The sequence below is a fragment of the Daphnia pulex genome, chromosome 10 (assembly GCF_021134715.1).
Source record: "Daphnia pulex isolate KAP4 chromosome 10, ASM2113471v1".
Taxonomy (NCBI): Eukaryota; Metazoa; Arthropoda; class Branchiopoda; order Diplostraca; family Daphniidae; genus Daphnia; species Daphnia pulex.
This window is the reverse complement of record NC_060026.1, coordinates 9,736,636-9,754,298: the sequence shown is the minus strand read 5'-3', so window position 1 is coordinate 9,754,298 and position 17,663 is coordinate 9,736,636. Positions and strand designations below refer to the sequence as shown.

At 42.4% G+C, this 17,663-nt stretch overlaps 7 non-coding genes across 7 annotated transcripts; 3 read left to right on the top strand and 4 right to left on the bottom strand.

Annotated features, from left to right (window-relative positions):
* The first annotated feature begins 978 nt into the window (after positions 1 to 978).
* Trnay-gua lies at positions 979 to 1,074 on the top strand. The gene is made up of 2 exons: positions 979 to 1,015; positions 1,039 to 1,074. It is a non-coding gene; the product is annotated as a tRNA-Tyr (tRNA).
* A 236-nt stretch (positions 1,075 to 1,310) lies between these two features.
* Trnap-ugg lies at positions 1,311 to 1,382 on the top strand. The gene has a single exon. It is a non-coding gene; the product is annotated as a tRNA-Pro (tRNA).
* Positions 1,383 to 3,989: 2,607 nt separating this feature from the next.
* On the top strand, positions 3,990 to 4,071 carry Trnal-aag. The gene has a single exon. It is a non-coding gene; the product is annotated as a tRNA-Leu (tRNA).
* Positions 4,072 to 4,523: 452 nt separating this feature from the next.
* On the bottom strand, positions 4,524 to 4,595 carry Trnap-cgg. The gene has a single exon. It is a non-coding gene; the product is annotated as a tRNA-Pro (tRNA).
* Positions 4,596 to 4,695: 100 nt separating this feature from the next.
* Positions 4,696 to 4,767, bottom strand: Trnaq-uug. Its single transcript has one exon. It is a non-coding gene; the product is annotated as a tRNA-Gln (tRNA).
* Positions 4,768 to 12,096: 7,329 nt separating this feature from the next.
* On the bottom strand, positions 12,097 to 12,169 carry Trnar-ucg. The gene has a single exon. It is a non-coding gene; the product is annotated as a tRNA-Arg (tRNA).
* Positions 12,170 to 12,240: 71 nt separating this feature from the next.
* Trnal-aag lies at positions 12,241 to 12,322 on the bottom strand. The gene has a single exon. It is a non-coding gene; the product is annotated as a tRNA-Leu (tRNA).
* Positions 12,323 to 17,663: the final 5,341 nt, after the last annotated feature.

The following is a 17,663-nucleotide window of genomic DNA, read 5'->3' as shown; positions in this document are numbered from 1 at the left end:
AGGATAAGCGAACTGGCGCAATGGCAAATCATCCCTACAACCATTTGGTAACAAGAAAACGATTCTGATTGTGGCATGTACACACTCTTGGCCATATTTCTCTTTTCTTATAACTCGTCATCACAACCAGTAATCGAAGTGCCACAGGTGACGGAGAATCAATTTACAAGCGCTAGGAACACATTATTAATGTTCTTTAAATACAAGTATACAACGCATTCAAAAGAAGACTTTGATCCTTTAATACTCATCCGACAAATTCAAAGACAAGTTCAATAACCCATTTTTAATTAACTAAAACATTATGAAACCAAATAAACTTAATAAAAATAATTGCACAACCAAAACACAGAAAAAACGAGTTAAATAATTAAGCCATAACCAGTGCCAACCAGTAAAATCAATACTACCATAACCTGTGCCAACCAGTAAAATCAATACTACCATAACCAGTGCCAACCAGTAAAATCAATACTAAAAATAAAAGCACAAAAAACCAGTACGCCAACCAGTAAATTTAGTGACGCCGGTTCAGCCAACCATTAAATACTATACTCACACTCGTCAAACACGCTCAAACGCATGCATCGCCCACCACCACCTCTCAGCACCCATCGGCACCAAGCATCAGCACCCACCAGCACCACCGCCCATCACCATATACACTGCATATATTTGCTGTATCAATTAACATCGAAAAAGCAATTAATTAAAATATAATTGAAAGCAAGGTTAGCAAGCTGAATTTCAAGCATAATAATATATTATTAGAACAAGTGAGCTTGCATAATTCTTATTCTAATTATGCAGTGGCGACGCAATTGAAGTGAGACACAAAAAGGAGACGCAAAAATGTAAATTTGTCATTAAATTTGGTGGAATTTAGTGCCATGTGCTGATTCCTTCAACTCAGTGATTTCGATGATTTAAAACATGATTTTTTGGTGCATGTTAATGGAGTATATTGCGATGGTCGAAACTTCGATAGCTCAGTTGGTAGAGCGGTGGACTGTAGTGATACGATGTAAAATGCAAGGAATCCATAGGTCGCTGGTTCAACTCCGGCTCGAAGGAGAGCACTTGTGATTACGCATTGAGTGGGCAACAGAAAATAGATAAAGCTGATAGTCATATATATTCAAAATAGAGTGTAGTAATGGAAATTCCAACATTTACTATTGGGGTACGCATATCTACAACGGAAAGTTGACAACATCACCGTGTAAATATGAAATGTATAGCTCAAAAATGGGACACAATTAATGGCTAGTAATTGTAGCCGGTAACAAACGGTGTTAGAAAAATTGTGTGGCTCATTGGTCTAGTGGTATGATTCTTGCTTTGGGTGTAAGAGGCCCCGGGTTCAAATCCCGGATGAGCCCCTACAATATTTCAGCTGAGATGGTAAACCTCTTATTGTATTATTTAGATGTACAGTATGGTCCAAAAAAATCCGAACACCGATTTTATTTTGAAAGCCACCTAGCCACATTACGGGAAACTATGTTTCACTTTTGGTCCTAATTGTGGGGGGCTAGGAACAAAGCGAAAGGTGGGAAGAAGGGAAAAGGAGTAATAAGCTCATTTAGCCACCGGTCATGCCTTTCCCCCCAAAAAAATCATGAATGAAACCAGACAGGCTGTCTGGAATTTCCTTTGCGGGTAAAAACGAATAACCGCATTGCAATAGCCTTAGGCCTTAGGCCCTAGGCTCACCGTCAATATTTCGTCAAGTGACAAGAAAAGGAAAAAGCTGTCCAAATCCTGCACCATAAAGCGGGAAAAATTCAAAGTTATAGTAAGGTGGCTTTGAATCACGTATCATTTCCTATTATTTCCCTATCATTTAATTAAACCAGTAATGAAAAACGACAATTTGATTGTCAATTTAACAAGATTCCATTTTTTGGAAATACCGAGATTTGAACTCGGGACCTTAGGGGTAGGAGAAAACCCCCGTATCCACTAGACTAACAAAGAGATGGCATAAGTTCAAAGAAACGAATAGCAATGGGTATGAATTACTTTCAGGAATCAATTTTTTTTTTATAATGAATATGTGGCAATAAGGCAAAAGTTTTCTTCATCTGTTACCGTGTTAATTTGCAATCATTCACCCGTGATGTTACGTGAAAATCCAAACAAAAAACTCTCCTTTGCGGAGAGGGGAGCTATTGTCGCGTTGACGAATTCTGGTTTGGGTGTGAGAGAAATTGCAAGGCAATTAGGCATATCTCCAGCCACAGTCGGACTTTGGCAATTCCGATTTCTTGAAACGGGAGACATTTTGCGACGAGAAGGATCGGGCAGACCAAGAGTTACCACTCCACTCCAAGATCTGCGATTGTTACGTGTGGTTCTAAACAAACCTATCACGACATCAAAGGAAATTGCCGGTAAAGTGTAGTTTTTGTTCTCATGAATGAAATTATTTGTTAATTGCTAATTGAAATAGATACTGCCGATGTCGATGTCTCTCGTCAGACAATTGTTCGACGATTGAAAGCCGTCAATCGAATTCCGAGGAGAGCTGTGCGGAAATTCTTTCTTTCTCCACAACACATTGAAGATCGATTTGAGTTTGCTGCTCTTCATGCTTATCGTGATGCTCAGTGGTGGCGATCTGTTATTTTAACAGACGAAAAAACATTTGGGTAACTTAAAATTATTACTGGCCGATAGTGTAGTGGTTAAACCGGTTGCCTTCCACGCCGGAGTCTCGAGTTCAAATCTGATGTCGTCCCTTTTTTTTTTTAATTTTAGATCTGACGAATGTGGCAGAGTTTTTGTTTACCGCCCCAACGGCACTAGATTTGAAAAAGACCATGTCCAAATTTACGACCGTAGTGGGAGAAAGACTGTGCCAGTATGGGGCTGTTTTTCGGCTGAGGGGTCTGGGCCCTTGATTCAGATTCACGGCAGATTTACCGGGCAGCAATATGTTGAAATTCTTGAGAATCATCTCCTCCCATGGGCAATAGAAAGGTTTTTCCCAAATTTTCCATATAAATTAGTTTAAGACAAATCTCCCATCCATACTTCAATTGTTGCCAAAACCTGGTTCCGTCAACACCCAGAATTTCAATTACTGCCATGGCCTTCTAAGGGTGCTGATCTCAACCCCATTGAAAATGTGTGGGGTGACATAGTCAAAGACTTTGATGCCAGAGACGCCACTAATTCATTGCAAGTTTTTGCAAAAGCAACCGAATTGTGGGCGAGTTATGACCGTAGGCCGGGATACTGGGAGAGATTGTCTGATTCAATGGTCTCTCGTTTAGACTTATGTTGTCAGGCTGAAGGGCATTGGACTAAATATTGACTTTCTTGTTTTGTTTTTATTTTTAAAATAAAACTGTTCAAAACATTCTGTGTTGGTCTAGTGGTTACGGTTGTTAATTCCTACCCCTATGGTCCCGAGTTCAAATCTCGGCATCTCCAAAAAATGGAATCTTGTTTAATTAACAAACAAATTGTCGTTTTTCATTACTGGTTTAATTAAATGATAGGGAAATAATAGGAAATGATTATTAATCGCCAATGAAATGATTTCATTGACGTCACGACATTCGGTCAAAATTGACTTGCATGAAACGTGATTCAAAGCCACCTTACTATAACTTTGAATTTTTCCCGCTTTATGGTGCAGGATTTGGACAGCTTTTTCCTTTTCTTGTCACTTGACGAAATATTGACGGTGAGCCTAGGGCCTAAGGCCTAAGGCTATTACAATGCGGTTATTCGTTTTTACCCGCAAAGGAAATTCCAGACAGCCTGTCTGGTTTCATTCATGATTTTTTGGGGGGGAAAGGCATGACCGGTGGCTAAATGAGCCTATTACTCCTTTTTCCTTCTTCCCACCTTTCGCTTTGTTCCAGCCCCCCACAATTAGGACCAAAAAGCCTAACATAGTTCCCGCATGACTGATAGGTGGCTTTTAGGTTGTTCGGATTTTTTTGGACCATACTGTATGTTAACATTTCAAACGTGGTAGCGTGACCGAGCGGTCCAAGGCGCTGGTTTAAGGCACCAGTCTCTTCGGGGGCATGGGTTCGAATCCCATCGCTGCCAACGTCAATTTTGCTCAAACTGTTGTAGCATAGCAAGGAATCGATGATTGTGCACTTACGGGCAACGTTAATGGTCGTGTGGCCTAATGGATAAGGCGTCGGACTTCGGATCCGTAGATTGCAGCTTCGAGGCCTGCTACGATCACTCGCAAACGGTTATTTTGGCTATTTCGAAATGCGCGCGCGAAAAGTTACAAACAAAGAATTAGCAATCCATTTGCAATTGGTCCTGGTTGTAAGCCAAAGTACACATCAAAGAGAACATCCGAGGTTCCCGCCCAAAAAATTGGTCTAAGGAGTAGAATCAATGAATTCCTATCGTACGATCTCTATTCCCTATACCAAATTAAGCTGTGGTATTTCCTTAGGAAAAAACATTTGGGACTTGTGACTGTACCTTAGAACACATGATGTGTCTAATGGCAGGGATCGGTGCCAAAAGTAAAACAAATGGGGCCCATCCGGGAATTGAACCCGGGATCACTTACACCCGAAGCAAGTATCATACTACTAGACCAATGAGCCCTATTGTCTTTCATTATTGATTCGAAAATTATTTTATTATTATTACAATCCAAATGTCGTGCATAAAAATAAACACGATTGATAGAAATTGGATTTAAAAAGGTACCACTGAGAATCGAACTCAGATTATCAGAGTCAAAGTCTGATGTGATAACCATTACACCATGGAACCTTCCAACGAATGTCACCAGCACTGCTACTACAATGTAAATTTGTCGTTAAATTTGGTGGAATTTAGTGCCATGTGCTGATTCCTTCAACTCAGTGATTTCGATGATTTAAAACAGGATCTTTTGGTGCATGTTAATGGAGTATATGGCGATGGTCGACTGAAAGAAAACAACCTTCGATAGCTCAGTTGGTAGAGCGGTGGACTGTAATGATACGATGTAAAATGCAAGGAATCCATAGGTCGCTGGTTCAACTCCGTCTTCTTCTTTACATCGCGGTTCAACACCAGGACTCGTTGACGAGTTCATCGAAGTCCTCCAAAGGCTCCCTCCCCGTGAACGCAAAGGCTCTTCTAATGATGCTGAAGGGAAAGCCTCGTTGGAAAACTCTGAAGAACGAACCCGCCTTCTTGCCTGATGCAGAATTCATTGCAAAAAATAGTTAGAGTTTCTTATTTTTTGTGTTATTTATCATGATTGCTTTATAGGTATTAAAAACGGTGAACAGAAGCAGCGGATCATCCACCAGCCGCCATAGACGCGAGTCGAGAGGACGGCATGATCACAGGAAAGATCTTCACCCCTACCGCAGCGACAAAGGTTACGGCAACAAAAATCCTGGTTTTCCACAACAAAACAAGTATGTCTCTTCTTCTCTTAAAATTATTTCACCAGTCGATAGAACGCCCACCCCAGTAGGGGGAAGGCTGGGTTCGTTTGCTTCAGCATGGCATCGTTTCTCAAAGGACACGTGGGTGTTAAATATTGTCTCTTACTGCCTTCAAATTGATTTTATGTCTACACCTACGCAAAGGTCCCCCCTCCCAATAAAGTGACAGGCGATTTGCAACTAGAGATTATAGAATCCGAAATCAGCGCGCTATTGGAGAAACGGGCGATTGAAGAGACACAAGAAATAGGGTTTATAAGTAGCATTTTTACAATTCCCAAAAAGTCAGGAGGTTTTCGTCCCGTGATTAACCTTAAAGCGCTTAATAACTTTGTAGTGTATAATCATTTTAAAAATGGAAGGCTTGCAGACAGTGAAAAGCATTATACAACCGAAAGATTGGCTAGCAAAAATCGACCTCACAGATGCGTATTTAACAGTGCCGATCCACCAGTCCCACCGCCGCTTTTTGCAATTCACATGGAAGGAGAAGATCTATCAGTTCACTTGTCTTCCATTTGGGTTATCTTCTGCACCGAGAACATTTACCAAACTTTTAAAACCCGTAGTTGCCTTTTTGAGGAAGAAAGGAATTAGGTTGGTGATTTATCTTGATGACATCCTCATCATGAATTCGGATCGGGACGATTTAACCAGAGATGTCGAGATAGTCAAATCAACGCTAGAGGAGGCAGGGTTTATTATAAACGTTCAAAAATCGGAAACCGAGCCCACCCAAAGCATAGAATTTTTGGGGTTGATAGTAGACACTGTCCACTCGACTCTGGCTCTGACCTCGGGAAAAAAAGAGGCAGTTTTGCAAGCATGTAAAAAAGCCTTCTGTCCAGCGGAGAGGTGGCTCTCTGGGATCTGGCCTCGTTATTGGGTAACTTCAATTGGGCCACAGCGGCGGTCCCGTTTGCTCAAGCTAATCTTCGGAATATCCAGAATTTGTACATTTACCATTCAAAGATGGCAGAAGGAAATTTAGGGGTAAAAACAACTCTAACAGAAGATGCCAGGACAGACCTGAACTGGTGGGTTCGACATTTAGAGCAAGGAACTGGGAAATCTTTCTTAACCGCAGACCCGGATTTAGTGCTTTGTTCGGACGCATCCATGACTGGCTGGGGAGCGACTGACAACTTTTGTAGCACAGGGGGGAAATGGCCCAAGCAAGATACCGGGCGCCATATCAATGAACTTGAATTATTGGCAGCTTTCTTGGCATTACAATATTTTGCAAGCGCGTCGCGGAATTTCTCCATCAGAATTAATATTGATAACACAACAGCAGTAGCTCACATCAATAAAAGCGGGGGCACAAGATCGCCTCACCCCTTAGAAATAGCGCTAAAAATCGCAAAATGGAGCGAAGTGAGAAGCATAAATCTAGAGGCAAAATATCTACCCGGCGTTCTTAATATCGTGGCAGATATGGAATCCAGGAGATCGTTTCAGGACAGGGGGACTGGCAGCTAAATCGTCTGATTTTTCAAAAGATCTGGGAGCGCTGGCACCCGAAAATAGATCTATTTGCGTTGCAGTGGAACGCCCAGTTGCCGGAGTTTGTCTGCTGGCACCCCGATCCAGCGGCATGGATGATAGATGCCTTCTCTCTCAATTGGAAGTACATCTAGGGATATGCATTCCCTCCATTCAACCTGATAGGGCACTGCATCCGGAAGATGCGCCAAGATCAGGCCCAGTTGACGCTAGTTTGCCCGTATTGGCCCAGCCAACCCTGGTTCCCGTTGCTTCTAGAGACGATAGTCGATGTACCGAGGATCCTGCCGTACCGCGAGGATCTGCTGTTGGATGCGAACGGGGAAGCCCACCCACTATTGACAACCAACGCTCTGTGCCTGATCGCATGGAGATTATCAGGAGTCGCTTCAGAAGCGAGGGAATTCAGGACCAGGCTATCGACCTTATACTGGCCAGCAACCAACCAGCCACACACACTGGCTACGAAACCACCTGGAACCAGTGGACAGATTGGTGCAATAGGAACGGTCACCATCCCATGCATGGCTCTCTTATTAACGTAATTACCTTTTTGTCCGATTCTTTTCAGAACGGGAAAGCATACAGTACCATAAACGTCTATCGGTCCATGCTATCGGGCACTCTACCGCAGGTGAACGGGCATGATTTAGGAAAACATCCGACCGTTCTTAAACTTATGAAGGGAATCTTTAATTCCAACCCACCCAAGCCAAAGTACTCGGGTACATGGGATGTGGATCTAGTAATAAAATTCTTTAAATCCGCCCCGCCCAACAAGGAATTGTCGCTGATCCAGCTATCACGTAAGACAGCTATGCTTTTGGCCTTGGTGACCAGGTTTCGAGTCTCAGAACTGGCAGCGATCGACTCGGCGTCGCTAGTTTTTTCAGATAGTGGTCTTCAGTTCAGTCTATCTAAGCTTAGGAAGTCGCAAAGAGCCAGACCTCTTCTCTCTCGTACTATAACCCGTCTAGAAGACGCCAAGATATGCCCGGTTTCAACGACGGAAGATTATTGGAAAGCGACACTCGCTTTACGTAAGCCAGGCGAGAGCGGAAATCTGCTTTTGGGCTCGGTCAAACCGCACAGTCAAGTGAAAGGGTCGACGATTAGCCATTGGATCAAAAAGACTTTGGATTTGGCGGGAGTAGACACGTCGATCTACTCGGCTCATTCCACCCGAGGAGCCCCCGCTTCGAAAGCGGCTAAGAAGGGCGTTCCAACAGACTCAATTTTGAAAACGGCAAGTTGCGCATCCGAATCAACCTTCGTTAGATACTATAGGAGAGAGATCCCAGAGCAGGATGTGGGGACAACAATCCTATCCGAAAATTAATGTGGGTAACTTATATACATTTGGATCGGCTTAAGTGCTTTGAAATCACCACTAGAAAGCGAACGAATTTATGTAATATAATTAATACATTGTTCAAGGCAGCGCGAAGCGCTGCCGATGGACAATTGGGATTGTATGAAATAAATAAAGGAAGCCTTATAGCGGTATCCTACCCACCCATCCTCATTCCCAATGATAACCGCTTTTTCCTTTTTTACTTTATTTATCATCAACCAAGAGGTCGTGGCCGCGGAAGGAACTACAAGCAAGACAATCGCGAGCAGAACAAACATTAAGACGACCAAAATGTTATAAGTTCATTCTCTTGTTGTAAAAAGGTCTGAGGCTTATGGGGCCAGAGGGCCTTGACAATGGTTTTGTGGCTTTGAATAGCTAACCCTACTAACACGGCCCATCCTCTTTATGTAAGATGTAGATAAATATGGGATGGATAGATCCAGGTCGCAATTGTGGGGCGGTAGTATAGCGAAGGTATAAATTTATTCGGATCTAGGATGGGATCAAATAAAGAATATTCATCGTAGATCCACCAGCGTATATTCATTAACATACTGATTGTACATCAAAGTAATATACTCGGGGGTATGATTTTGTTGTGATACCATTTGGTACATACACAGAATGTGCATCACAGTATAACCATATTAGGTACACAGTGGACGAAAAAGCTAAAAAATATCTCTATTTCCATTACTTCCAAATGTTTGTTCCTAAATTGTACGAACAGTTAGTCAAATGGTTAGAGAGGTGAGCTACGGAATTGAAGGTCAGTAGTTCAAGTCTCGGGGTAGACTTTTATCTTTTAATTTCTGACAGAAATCATATCCAAAGATGGATGTTATTTAAGGATACTGTGTATACACAAACCGGTATATTCAAGGGACATACAAATGGTACGTGCGGGGAAGGGGAAATAAGGATAAACATGAAGCATTCCATGGATATGCTGTTTGTATCTCCCTTATCCTTGGGAGTACGCTTCAGTCATATCCATGGTACAGTATGGTCCAAAAAAATCCGAACAACCTAAAAGCCACCTATCAGTCATGCGGGAACTATGTTAGGCTTTTTGGTCCTAATTGTGGGGGGCTGGAACAAAGCGAAAGGTGGGAAGAAGGAAAAAGGAGTAATAGGCTCATTTAGCCACCGGTCATGCCTTTCCCCCCAAAAAAATCATGAATGAAACCAGACAGGCTGTCTGGAATTTCCTTTGCGGGTAAAAACGAATAACCGCATTGCAATAGCCTTAGGCCTTAGGCCCTAGGCTCACCGTCAATATTTCGTCAAGTGACAAGAAAAGGAAAAAGCTGTCCAAATCCTGCACCATAAAGCGGGAAAAATTCAAAGTTATAGTAAGGTGGCTTTGAATCACGTTTCATGCAAGTCAATTTTGACCGAATGTCGTGACGTCAATGAAATCATTTCATTGGCGATTAATAATCATTTCCTATTATTTCCCTATCATTTAATTAAACCAGTAATGAAAAACGACAATTTGTTTGTTAATTAAACAAGATTCCATTTTTTGGAGATGCCGAGATTTGAACTCGGGACCATAGGGGTAGGAATTAACAACCGTAACCACTAGACCAACACAGAATGTTTTGAACAGTTTTATTTTAAAAATAAAAACAAAACAAGAAAGTCAATATTTAGTCCAATGCCCTTCAGCCTGACAACATAAGTCTAAACGAGAGACCATTGAATCAGACAATCTCTCCCAGTATCCCGGCCTACGGTCATAACTCGCCCACAATTCGGTTGCTTTTGCAAAAACTTGCAATGAATTAGTGGCGTCTCTGGCATCAAAGTCTTTGACTATGTCACCCCACACATTTTCAATGGGGTTGAGATCAGCACCCTTAGAAGGCCATGGCAGTAATTGAAATTCTGGGTGTTGACGGAACCAGGTTTTGGCAACAATTGAAGTATGGATGGGAGATTTGTCTTGAACTAATTTATATGGAAAATTTGGGAAAAACCTTTCTATTGCCCATGGGAGGAGATGATTCTCAAGAATTTCAACATATTGCTGCCCGGTAAATCTGCCGTGAATCTGAATCAAGGGCCCAGACCCCTCAGCCGAAAAACAGCCCCATACTGGCACAGTCTTTCTCCCACTACGGTCGTAAATTTGGACATGGTCTTTTTCAAATCTAGTGCCGTTGGGGCGGTAAACAAAAACTCTGCCACATTCGTCAGATCTAAAATTTAAAAAAAAAAGGGACGACATCAGATTTGAACTCGAGACTCCGGCGTGGAAGGCAACCGGTTTAACCACTACACTACCGGCCAGTAATAATTTAAAGTTACCCAAATGTGTTTTCGTCTGTTAAAATAACAGATCGCCACCACTGAGCATCACGATAAGCATGAAGAGCAGCAAACTCAAATCGATCTTCAATGTGTTGTGGAGAAAGAAAGAATTTCCGCACAGCTCTCCTCGGAATTCGATTGACGGCTTTCAATCGTCGAACAATTGTCTGACGAGAGACATCGACATCGGCAGTATCTATTTCAATTAGCAATTAACAAATAATTTCATTCATGAGAACAAAAACTACACTTTACCGGCAATTTCCTTTGATGTCGTGATAGGTTTGTTTAGAACCACACGTAACAATCGCAGATCTTGGAGTGGAGTGGTAACTCTTGGTCTGGCCGATCCTTCTCGTCGCAAAATGTCTCCCGTTTCAAGAAATCGGAATTGCCAAAGTCCGACTGTGGCTGGAGATATGCCTAATTGCCTTGCAATTTCTCTCACACCCAAACCAGAATTCGTCAACGCGACAATAGCTCCCCTCTCCGCAAAGGAGAGTTTTTTGTTTGGATTTTCACGTAACATCACGGGTGAATGATTGCAAATTAACACGGTAACAGATGAAGAAAACTTTTGCCTTATTGCCACATATTCATTATAAAAAAAAAATTGATTCCTGAAAGTAATTCATACCCATTGCTATTCGTTTCTTTGAACTTATGCCATCTCTTTGTTAGTCTAGTGGATACGGGGGTTTTCTCCTACCCCTAAGGTCCCGAGTTCAAATCTCGGTATTTCCAAAAAATGGAATCTTGTTAAATTGACAATTGTCGTTTTTCATTACTGGTTTAATTAAATGATAGGGAAATAATAGGAAATGATTATTAATCGCCAATGAAATGATTTCATTGACGTCACGACATTCGGTCAAAATTGACTTGCATGAAACGTGATTCAAAGCCACCTTACTATAACTTTGAATTTTTCCCGCTTTATGGTGCAGGATTTGGACAGCTTTTTCCTTTTCTTGTCACTTGACGAAATATTGACGGTGAGCCTAGGGCCTAAGGCCTAAGGCTATTGCAATGCGGTTATTCGTTTTTACCCGCAAAGGAAATTCCAGACAGCCTGTCTGGTTTCATTCATGATTTTTTTGGGGGGAAAGGCATGACCGGTGGCTAAATGAGCTTATTACTCCTTTTCCCTTCTTCCCACCTTTCGCTTTGTTCCTAGCCCCCCACAATTAGGACCAAAAGTGAAACATAGTTTCCCGTAATGTGGCTAGGTGGCTTTCAAAATAAAATCGGTGTTCGGATTTTTTTGGACCATACTGTACATCGCTGTGTTAGTAGGGAATAGAGTGTAGGTCAACAACGCTATAAGGCTTCCTTTATTTATTTCATGCAATCCCAATTGTCCATCGGCAGCGCGAAGCGCTGCCTCGTTCGATTTATTAATTGCAAATGGATTGCTAATTCTTTGTTTTTAACTTTTCGCGCGCGCATTTCGAAATAGCCAAATTAACCGTTTGCGAGTGATCGTAGCAGGACTCGAACCTGCAATCTTCGGATCCGAAGTCCGACGCCTTATCCATTAGGCCACAAGACCATTAACGTCGCCCCTAAGTGCACAATCATCGATTCCTTGCTATGCTACAACAGTTTGAGCAAAATTGACGTTGGCAGCGATGGGATTCGAACCCATGCCCCCGAAGAGACTGGTGCCTTAAACCAGCGCCTTGGACCGCTCGGCCACGCTACCACGTTAGAATGTTTGGACAAGAACAAATTAAATAAAACTGGTCGTTCAGATGAGAAGACTGATCCAACACATACCTCTCAATAGTAAGTAATTTTCTCACACGAGACCTTTTCAGAGGAGGCTGGTTGACAGTTAGAGGGACATTTGCCAATATCTGTAGTGTGGAAGCAGGTAGATTGGTATAAGTCACATCTTGCAAAGCTCTTTTCCTTACTTTTGGTTGTTCAACGCCAACTTCTGTATAGAAAATTACCCAATTATTTTATAATACATACATATTAACATTATACTAGAATAACCAATATGATACTTAGGATTTGAGCCTTCATTTAATCTCCAGCACTTGAAAAGATGAAACTTACCCAAAATATTGCACCCTTTGACAATGTTAGAATCGTCAAAGTGGTGATTGCACAGCCTCGATGTTTTATGAAATTTTACGTTTGGCATTAGGTCCTGCCAGTTGCCATGCATTCAAACTATTGTTTGGCACTCCAAATAATGTATGATTCTCTCTATTCTCGGCGTTTCCTGAATAGTGAATATCTATTAATGCAATTGGGAACTATACAATTTCGTAACGATGGCTTAGCCATGCTAATCTTTCACCATTTGTTGTATTAAGTTGAAACTATCGCCGCTAGTGGCGGGACCATCTCGTCAGGAATTCGAGGGGCGGAATAGAGTTTGAAGGAGGCATGTCCGTAGAGGACCCATCAAGACGACGCCGTCTCCGAGAGAATCTTCCGCCATAAGAGTCGGATAACCATAGTTAATGGCTCTGACGAAAGCAAATTTAGTTCAATTTAAATACCACCTTCACCCCTAGTCGCACTTATCTCTGAAACCTATTGGAAGGACCACTTTTCAGTTAAATTCAAAAATTACCACGTAGCGCACAAAAACCGGGCGGACAGCCCAAGTGGCGGAATCACCATTCTAATACACGAGTCACTTCAGTTCAACCAGCTACCAACACCCGAGTTTAAAACCCTTAAAAAAATTTGTGTATCCATAGCCATAAGAAAAAACAACAAAAATACTCTAATGGACATATTTTCAGTTTATGTACCCAACGGAAGCAAACCTCGAAGAAAAAGAAGAACTCAGTCATCTAATCCAGGGCAGGAGTGAAAATTTAATCATAGGGGGTGACATCAACGCCCACCATGACAGTAATTCAAATCAAAGAGGACGTGCTACCACCCACCTACTAGAAGAAGACAACGACTTAAAATTAGTCACCCCAACACATTTAGGCACAAAACGAAATCCAAAAAAAACGAGAAGAAAAGAATAATTAGCAAGGCCAAAAAGAATCAATGGATAAATTCATTAACAACCTTAGTCCAAGAAGCAATGCAAATAAAACCTGGGCCTTTGCCAAGGCCAGGATAAATAGCACAAGAGCCCCAGATCTCAATTGCTCACCTATTTAAAATCCTGATTCAAACCAAATCGTAACTAGCCAAAGAAAAAGCAAGTATATTCTCCATCCGATACGACCACAAAAAAAGACATCCCAGACGACCCCAGACTAAAGCTCAACATAAGCAGAGGAATAAAATCCAGCGAACCTAATGCCCTTAATTCCCAAATAACAAGCAACGAATTGGAGCAAGCAACAAGACAACTCAAAAGCAACTCAATGGGAAAATACCTCATCCACAACAAAATGATAACTAGCCTCAGACTCACTACGTATCATCCGACTGGAAAACGGCCACCATCATCCCCATCCATAAGCCTGAAAAGCCAGCAGAAAAACCAGAGTCATACTGGCCCATCTCAATCACATCTTGCTTCGGAAAAATATTGGAGAAAATCATCAATCAATGACTATGGATGTTTGAAACAAAAGGGCTGAGACTGAAGACGCAATGCGGTTTTAGGAAAGGAAGAATCACGATGGAAAACCTAACAGGCCTCGAACACTACATTTGGGACGGATTCAACAAAACGAAGCCGCTCAACACCTACGCCATCTTCCAAGGCATCGCTAAAGCCTTCAAAACCACTTGGATCCAAGGCCTCCTCTACAAGCTAAGCACCAAAGGCGTGAATGGTAACATCACTGGCTGGCTAAACAACTTCCTCCGCAACCAAACGTACAACGTCAGAATAGGCAACACCCTATCGGACGATCGCCCACTCAAAGTTGGAGTCCCCCAAGGATCACCACTAAGCCCCTTCTTATTTTCAGTAATGATAGACGACTTCCCCATACTAAAATCCCCAGGAGAAACCTTCATGTTCACAGACGACATAGAAAGTAACATCCACTCGAGCGACGGCCACCAACCGGAAGAACTTCTAACCCTCCGTCTAGACGTGGTCAGCAAATGGAGCAAAAAGTGGAGAATTAAATTTTCCCTAGAAAAATCGACCTTTATTAACTTCAGTAGACAGAGAAGACCCCAAATTGAACCCTTAATATTCCTAAACGGCAAAATAATTCCGCAAGCAAACGGAGTCAAACACCTAGGAATCTATTTTGAAAAAGGGTTACGTTAGATAAAGGAAACGGAGGTAGCCATCAGCAAAGCAATAAACATTCAGAATCTCTTCAAAGGGCTCTCCAGGACAAAACATGGACCATCAATAGACCCACTCTGCATTCTCTACAAAGCTCTAGTCAGAAGCAGACTAGAATACAGACTTACGATTTACGGATCATCTAGCGAAGGAAGAAAGGATAAACTCGAGGCGGTCCAAAATAACATTCTCCGGATCATCCAAGGAGCCCCTAAATCTACCACAGTCAAAGAAATGCAGTTTGAACTTGACATCCTCCCCTTAGAAAATAGAAGAACCTGGCTGGCCGCACGATACATCTTTAGAATTGAAAATAACAAGACCACCCTCTACACACCAGATGCTGGGAGTTAAGAAAAAGACCCAAGACTTGGAAAGACCTCAACGTCCCTTCACTTAAACTAGCAATGGGGCACCACCATCCTAGCTGACATAACATTATTTCAAAATGAACCAGGTCACTATCTCCACCCACAAGAGAGACTCTCCTAGAAAGAACCCCCAATCGCAATCAAATACTTCCCACTCTAAAAGAATGGGAATGAGCAACCCGACAGGAGCCCAAACTCTATTCAACGAGATCAAACGCGCCCAATTCGAGACAACCACCATCGCCTACACCGACGGATCTCCTAATAAATCCACAGAAAAAAACTACCTTTGCAGTAACAATCCCAAGCCTGGAAATCGAGGAAGTGACAACCCTTACAAGAAACTCTTCCGTCTTCACAGCTGAAGCCAAAGCCATCAACAGAGCAATGGAACTAATCTACCATCTAGACGATCAAGTGGCAGAGCTCACCACTCTAGACAACTGTAAGTCATCAGGCATCAAAGTCAACTTATATTGGATACCGAGCCATGTTGGAATCCCAGGCAATGAAGTGGCAGATCGATTAGCCTCAGAAGATAAGCAATCATCTATTTCCAACTAGGAGCAACCAGAACCAACTGTCATCAGCAGAGCAAGCAGCTTTATTCAAAGAATATCTACCTATCTGGTGACAAATCTCCAGATCTCCTCCCCAGTGCCCCATAACGAAAAAAAAAACAGCCGTTGTCTCTTCAGATTATTCTAGCTGTTAACGTAGAGCAGTCGTAGTATCGGAGTTCTTTACCCGACAGTTATTTTTGAAAAGTTCGACTGCAAGATGGGGAAAAGGTGTAGGGACTTTGAAGATTCTAGTCCAAGTGACTCTACATCTTCGTCGTTTTCGGTATAGTCACTTTGGTGAGTGCGTTCAGGGAAAGCTTCAGCAGCATCGGTAGCTCTGCCCACGCAACCACGAAAGGTTAGCCCGAACCCAAGAAGCAGCAGATAAGGAGAATTGGATGCTCAAGCAGAGGGTGAGGCAGGTGGAATCGAAGTACCGGCAGTTGCTGCAGCAGCAGCAGACGCAGTGGGTTAGGAAAGACCGAATCCAGAGGGGCAGGCACTGATGCAACTAGCCTCCTTCCTCAAAGCTCAACACGCCCCTAGGAGTAATAATAAAAAATGGCTCAAGCCTTCCATCAAGCAAAGCAGGCTCATAGTGAAAAGATTGCGAAGGTGAAGTGAGCAACAAAAGTGTTGGGCAACTGAACTCCAAATAAAGTTTGGACGTGGAAGACAGGCTAGATTTTAAAGTCACGACAATCGATTTCGAGGAGCACTTGAAGTTGCAAAAGTTGTTACGCCCGTCAACCGGGAAAGGAGTCAATGACGTGAAGAAGACTCTATACAAAGTCCATCAATCCATGCTCCCGATGTGTTCAGTGCTTGTGTTTTTGGAATCCAAAGAGTGGGAAGGAGATGGTAGTGCGGGTAGCCTCGTCCAAAATAACCCCGTTCTCCCCTATGCAATAGATTTTATATATTCCTATTCTTAATCTCTCCCTCAGTAGCTTTAAGCAATATTTCGGGAAGGATTAGACATTTTTTTTTAGCTTGGGGGCTTATTTCCGCCAATCCTTGGATACTTAAAGTGGTCGAGCTGGCTGGAACTTGAGTTTGAGTCACCTCTTGCAATGTTTCGGTTTCCGACAAACAAACGAATGAGCGAAGAACAGTTAAGCATTAGGCGTGAGGAATTCAGATCGTTGGTTTAGAAAGGTGCGGCCGTAAGGGCCATTAGAATCCAATTTGTCAGCCCGATGTTCATAATAAAGAAGCAGTCGGGAGGATTCAGGCCAGTTTGTGGTGCACAGAAATTTTAAGATGGAGAACCTGGCTTCATTCAGACACCTGATCGTGAAGAGGGATTAGATGCTGAAGTTAGACTTGAAGGACGCGTTTTTGACGGCCCTGGTCCATAGGGATTTCCACGAGTTCCTGCAGTTCGTATGGGAAGGGGAAGTATTCCAGTTCACCTGCTTTTTTTGGCCTGGCCTCAGCTCCTTGGGCTACTGGTGTCTAACAGAAGGAGCAATTCCTGTACTATAGGAAAAGGTAACAATACTATTTTTGAAATGTAATTACTCATGAATAATTTGAATTTAAGATTCAAGTAACCCTAGAAATAGTCATAGGGCTAAGAATGTTACCAGCGACATGAAGCCAGAAAGTCACACTGGTCAGGATATAATTGGCATGCAGTATGCTACACACAGTAGCTATGATGTAACAGCAAATGTGCAAACTGTTTCAAATAATGACTTGGAAGGAACAGTTAACATGCAGGGTGAATCATCTAATAATGGCACTGCCAGTGACACCAATGAAGACCCAGAAAATGTTAAACAAAATTCATTGCGAGAATCTATTGACGGTCTTATCTTAGATCCCACTGAAGCCAAATCACCTAATGCATCTTAGTGCTGGCGTCCT